Here is a 6,800-nt window from a genome sequence, read left to right as displayed (position 1 = left end):
ATTCATCAGGGATGTGATCTAGGTCAAACCTGAATGGCCTAGTGGTTTTCCCAATTTTCTTCAGTTTAAGTCTAAATTTTGCAATGAGTAGCTCATGATCTGAGCCACAGTCAGCTCCAGGTCTTGTTTTTACTGACTGGATAGAGCTTCTCCATCTTTGACTGCAAATTATATAGTCAATCTGATTTCGGTGTTGCCCATCTGGTGAAGTCCATGTGTAGAGTCGCCTTTTAGGTTGTTGGAAAAGGGTGTTCGCTATGACCAGTGTGTTCTCTTTTTGGTCCCCCCCCCCCCGTTGGCATTGTTTTGCATGATTTTCATCGGCTTCCATTTTGACTGTATGATTTTTCTTCCACATCTGATCCCTGTAATACTGTTGGTATGCACAAACATATAAAGATGCTTTTGCAGTGATCCCTTCATTTCATTTATCTTCAGGGCTCTAGTCGGGGGGGAGCTCTCAGGTATGGAGCTCCGGAAGAGAACCTCTAGGGGGTGGGGCGGTCACGTGGTGAAGCCCCGCCCCTTCTTTACCCCGCCCTCTGCTTCGATCCTCATTCCGTTTGGGAATGAGGATGAAGCAGGAGGGTAAGTAGCCGGGCCTTCTGACACACTTCCGGTGATGTCAGGGGGTGTGGCCTTCTGTCACTTCCGGTGATGTCAGGGGGCGTGGCATATGCAAATAAGTTATGCTAATGAGTTATGCTAATGAGCTCCGGCAGCTCTTTTTCTACAACAAGACCCCTGCCAACACATATACTACTCGTCCCCCCCCATCATTTTAGGATAAGAGACTCCGAGAGCACTGCCAACCAGAAGCTAACCTGGTCCCTGGTCTTTTTCAGTGGTGGCGCTATTCAGTGGTGGTATTTCAAGGCATTTGGGGGAGTCCTATTATTGTGCTGGCTTCTAATGCAGCTTCATTTAATTGTAGTATTATAGTGGTTTTGTAGGGTTCTTCCCTCTCCGATTTTATACTCTTTTGTTGTAAACCGCCTTGGAGAACGATCAGCGCAAAAGGCGGAGTACAAACTGACTTAAAAAAACAAAAACAAAGAAACTTTCGGATGAGGCTAATGAAAAAAGGAAAAACAGCCGTTCCTGCCTCCTTCCAATTTTCTCAAACCCACTCCTTAGGATGGGGTGTGTATAAGAAAAAGCAGACATTTCTAGGTTGAGCAGAACCGATAATTCTAATAAAAAATAGTAGTGGCTTTGCTAGATCTGGGTAGCGGGCAGATCACTCTTCAACCTGTCCCCATCCAGCCAAAGTCTCCACGATGCACTTTTAAGTTCAGTCGCGTTCAGTGGGTGAATCCAGCGCCTGCCAGAGTAAGGCCTTAATTAGTCTTTTGCAACAGGAACAAAGAGGAGTCCTGTGACACTTTAAAGGCCAGCATGAAAAATGTATTCCAGGCCAGGAGTTCTTGGACAAGAGCCTCTCTCTTTCAGACGCTCCAACTGCATTTCCAGATGCCTTTAGAAGACCTCACGTCTAGTCCCGTGACAGTTTACAGTCGGCATACAGTTCCTGCAAGGTGCCATAAGCAATGCTTCCTCTAAGCCGTGGAGTCTTGTGAGCAAAAATTCTACTTTGTGACCTCCTGGCATTAAGGTTGTGAGCGAGCGATTTGGCTGCTGCATAAATTAGTTTGCTCCGGAGCCATCCTTCCTGAGCTGAGACAAAAATGTGTGAGCAGGAGGCTAAAAAAACTGTGAGCTAGCTCACACCAACTCAGCTTAGAGGGAACGCTGGCCATAAGTCTTAGGAGCAGTGGGAGTCGGCTTCCACGCCCTCGGAGTGAGCATCTCTTCCGCTTGTCTCCACAGGGGTTTGCATTTCCCTGAATTAATTGCCAAGGTCCTCATCAAGAATGAAGACCGGACCGCCTTCCCCGGGGCACCTGGCAGCGCCTTAGTGTTCAGGATCGGCATCTTTAGTTAGAAATGCTATTTTTTTTAAATTAAAGAGGCTTTTAATTAAGTCCCACCTCCCACACACACCTGGTCTTTACAGGAAGGTTCAAAGGCTCCTGAGCCACAAAACCAAGCGAGAGGACAAATGGCCAAAGGCAGTTTCCGCCGAAGGGAAGCGCCAGGTCCCGTCCCCCCCCCCCCAAATCCCACGTCAGCAGGATCGAGGCTCTGCGGCTGGGAAAACAGGCCGCTGTTTAATCGGCACGACCCCAGATCGCCTATAGATGCGAAACCACTTCAGGTTTATTAGATTCCTCCCCATTGTGCGCGCACAAAACGGCCCTTGTGTTTTATTTCAGCAAATCGCATTGAGACCGAGCACGCCCCTAACATCGCTGCCCCCTATTGAGTCGAGTGTGCACACATTTCAAGAGCCAAAGGGACCTCGACAGCTGCTTTAGACAAAACTTCAAGCGTACTCGCCAAATCCTATCTAGCTGTGACGAGGCAGGGAGCGAGGCTGTGCCGCTCCAGACTTAAACTCCACCCCCCCCAGACGTGTTTACTCACAAAGTCCTGCTAAGGTGTGCAGCCAGATCCCGAGCAACGCATGCGTTGCTCCAACACCTCTGCGCGTCACGAAGACCGCAGTACGTGTGAATGGACACAGTTAGGACTCCCATGCTGGTGGGAAAAGCGTCGCGTCTGCTGAAGTTAGACTGGTCGTTGTTAGCGTCAAACGGGGGGGGGGGGGGAGATGCCGTACCCCTTTTATCGAGCCGTGGTGGTGGTGGTGGTGGTGGTGGTGGAGGAGGAGGAGGAGGACAGTGGTGTCAAGTCACATCTGATTTATGGCCACCCCTCAGAGTTGTTAAGGCAAGAGTGGTTTCAGAGGTGGTTTGCCATTGCCTGCCTCTGCGTCATGACCCTGGAATTCCTTCGAGGCCGCCCTTCCAAATACTAGCCAAGGTCGACCTTGCTTGGCTTCCGAGATCTGACGAGATCGGGCTTTCCTGGGCTACCCAGGTCAGGATTATAGTGAGGTTTAGCGTGCGGACAAGGGCAAGTGAAGCTTTTCAAGACAGGGGAGCAAATAATAAGCCCTCCAGGATTTATTGTATTAAATTGGTTTTAATTGTTATATATTGTTTTAACATTGATGGAACCCGTCCTGAGCCTGCTTGCGGGGCGGGGGGGGCGGGATACAAGTTTAAATAAATAAATGAATACAATTAAAGGGACAGGGCATTTTAAAAATACGGACAATTGCCAACCCTGGAGTTTTTGTTTCTCTTTTAAACTGAATTTTGAGAAAACTGTGTGATTGTACATTCAGGTGGGGTAGCCGTGTTGGTCTGAAGCAACAGAACAAAGTTTGAGTCCAGCGGCACCTTTAAGACCAACCGAGTTTAATTCTGGGTAGAAGCTTTCTTCTAAAGTGCGCACGCACACAAAAGCTTCTACCCAGAAAAGGCGCCACTGGACTCAAACTTCGTGTCAGAAGAAATGCACCAAACTCACTGTGGTTTTTGATAGAGGGGACGGTCCATTCACAAAGGCAAGTCACGAGATGTCGTGGTGGAAGGGCAGAAGAACAGGCACCGCTTTGGGGTGAAGTGGTGGCTTGTCTGTTGAATCTCAATCCGTGGTGGCTACCAAACCAAAAAAGTAAAAACAAAAAACGAATGCAAGTCACCTTTTGGTTCACCTTCCACGACAACAAGAAACTCACAATCCTAAAGGTTGGCCTTTGTGACTGGCATCTCTTCAAGGAAGAGCGACATTCATCACTCCACCAGGATGACCAGGCCTTAGGCCTACGAGAGAAACAAGCTGTGCAGTTGAAAAAAATTGCTTTTAGGTTGTTTTGTGCTCTGGAGGAAAGCCTGCAATTTCGCTCTTCAGAGAAAAGAGATGAATGGAAAAGCTGTAGGACATGGTTTGCAGAGGTGTGGGAGACTGGGGGCGCACATCAATTGGGGTAGGTGGTCTGGGGAACCTGGCCAGGTGTATGTGTGTGTGGGAGAAGCATAGCAACGCATCAGGCCTCTTCTAAGGGAACATCTTGTTTGTGTGCTGCTGGAGGTGAAGGGAGCCAGCAGGACTCTTTATTTTGGAGGGGTGTGTGTGTGGTGAGGTTTGGGCACCCATGAGTGCCTGCCTATGAGATTTGGTTGATTTGGCCTAGAGAATCCTCAATGAGTGGAAGAATGGTCAGGATCACGTTAAAAAGAAAACCATCTTCAAAGCTATGTGTGTATTTGTGTGTGTGTGTGGGGGAATCGAGGCCCTGGTCTCCCTACCCTGAGAAAGTTTGGGTCACTTTCGTTTTCTCTTTCCCCGGACTTTCTGAAGGTGCTCACAAAAGGATATCTGTTGACAAGTTCACAGATGGATGCAAAACCCACCGACACTCAGTTACAAGAAGATTTCTTTCTTTCTTTCTTTCTTTCTTTCTTTCTTTCTTTCTTTCTTTCTTTCTTTCTTTCTTTCTTTCTTTCTTTCTTTCTTTCTTTCCAGCAAAACCTCCCTTCCAAAGGGGCCACAATCCCGACCTGTGGTGATATGAAGTTTAAAAACCACTCACAAGAAATGCACTGAACTCTGTTGTGAATCACGCCCCCCCCCCTAAATCCCTTTGCCTTTCCATCCAGACCCAAAGTGGCGCCCTTGCTCATGGAAAAGAGGGCAAGATATTTTTTGGATAGATTTGTGATTAAACTAAAGCAGACAAAGAGAACCCCATTCACAGTGCCTTTAAAGAACATTTTGATCATTTTTTTAAAAAATCACAAGATCTTTTTCAGCTATGTAAACTCAACATAGTCTTTTTTTTTTTTTTTTAAATTGGTTCATGCCTTTGGCCTGCCTACCAAGTCGGTAGGTCTGTCTAATTGCTGATAATCGTCACAGAGCTGGGGAGAAAGAGAAGCGCTTCCGAGGAAAACTCTTCTGTGGCCTAAAACTCGAAGTGAGCTACCTGTGATGCCGCTGAATAGCTAGGAGGGAGGTGGGTCTGCCCCCAGGCCAAATAACCAAGGCCAACGAGGGAAGCTGACCATGTGCTGGGGGGGGGGAGTTAGGTATTGCTTCGGACTCCTGGAACTGAAGCATCTCCCAGGGATCCACCCCTATATCTCCACTTTAAAAAACCCATCCTGGAACTGAAGCATCCCTCAGGGATCCACCCCTATATCTCCGCTTTAAAAAACCCAAATACAAAACGTCGATACATTCCAGAACCTCAGCAAGTCATACCACAGATTTTTAGAAGCAGGGATGGAGCTGCCCCGGAGGGAACTAGCAATCCCATTTTGGGAAATACATTTTGTGTGCGCGCGCATGTGCGAAGTCATCTCGCATATACCCCAGAGAAGGTCTCTGGACTTTGTTGCGCTTGAAATCCGCCGCTTACTTGCCCCGATCTCTCACTACTCCCAGGGAAACCATCACTGGAGGCGCTGCACAAGACGACTCCGAGGAGAAGCGCAGTTTGCCCGGAGGGAGGAGTGCGCCTCGGGGCTCTTTGGAGAGGGCCGCACTCCGCAAACACTCGCAGCGGCCTGTAAAGGCAAACTGGCCCCTGCACCATCCCTCCACCCTACAGGGTCTCCTCCAGGCTGATCTTGACCGACCGCTGGAGAATTTTTCTCTCCCGCTGAAATCCATCCAAACCAAGCAAACCGGCGTTGGTTTAAAGCCCGCTGCTAGCTCACCGCTGGAAGGATTTGCCCCTAGAGCGCCCATCCACAATGCTCCCTCTCAGCTGTGGAGTCTTGTGAGCAAAAATTCTACTTTGTGAGCTACTGGCATTAACGTTGTGAGCGAGCAATCTGGCTACTGCATAAATTAGTTTGCTCCGGAGCCCTCCTTCCTGAGCCTAAGGCAAAAATGTGTGAGCCGGAGGCTAAAAAACTGTGAGCCAGCTCACACAAACTCAGCTTAGAGGGAACATTGAGCCTAACGGAGGAACAACATCTGAACTTTTAACATCTTAATATTGAAGCCACTGAATGCCTACCGGGAATGTCTGGATTTGGTCAGTCATCTTTCTGGGTTTTTAGAATTGAGGATCATTGAGCACTCTATTTGTACTGAGATTGGTTTTAAATTGTATAGTATGTTTTAAATGTATAGGATGTTTTATTGTTGCAGGATTTCTTGCCTTGTAAGCCGCCCTGAGTCCTACGGGGGAGGGCGGGGTATAAATTTGATAAATAAATAAATAAATAAATAAATAACATCCTGGACTCAGGAAAGGGACGGCAGCCCCCCCCCCCAGCAAACCGCTTAAGCCTGTCCCGCCCCATTCTTGACCACAGGATTAAACCCGGATGTCTGTGTGTCCAGTGCAGGTTCTCCAGAGGGCCCGGTTCCGCCTCAGACTGCGGGGGAGGAATGGGCCAGGGGCTTCCCTCTCAACAGAAAGTCTCTCTGCATGCGATCAGCTAGCTCCTCAGGGGCTGCTAAGGCAATACCTCTAAGGTGCTGGTTTTCTGCAGGCACCTATGTGTTGTCATTCAGAAAACATTCCCCTCATTCTAGCTGTCTCAAGAGTTCCAGCCTTCTCTCGCTGCAATCCTAAATACGCTCAGATTGCCGTGGAGGGGCAGGGTGGGATTTTACTCCGGAGGAAACCTGCGTAGGATCCCGCCTCCGCTCTACCGGCTCCTTCTGCATACCTTGTAGAACGGCTCTTATAATACCTTATGGCGCCCAAGCCTGCTCGATAGGTTTAGGGAAGGGGGGGGAGAGCTTCTGGTTTCGTTCGGACTTCGGGCTGCACGAAGCAAGCAAGGGGAAGAGAGACCTGCTGCGGGGCTTAGTCGGGTCCCTACAATCCCCCCTCCCCCCCCACTCCCCTTAAACCCCCCCCCCTTCCC

The sequence above is a fragment of the Gekko japonicus genome, unplaced genomic scaffold, assembly GCF_001447785.1.
Source record: "Gekko japonicus isolate JY-2015 unplaced genomic scaffold, Gekko_japonicus_V1.1 scaffold205, whole genome shotgun sequence".
NCBI classification, from domain to species: domain Eukaryota; kingdom Metazoa; phylum Chordata; class Lepidosauria; order Squamata; family Gekkonidae; genus Gekko; species Gekko japonicus.
Note: the sequence above shows the minus strand (reverse complement) of the source record.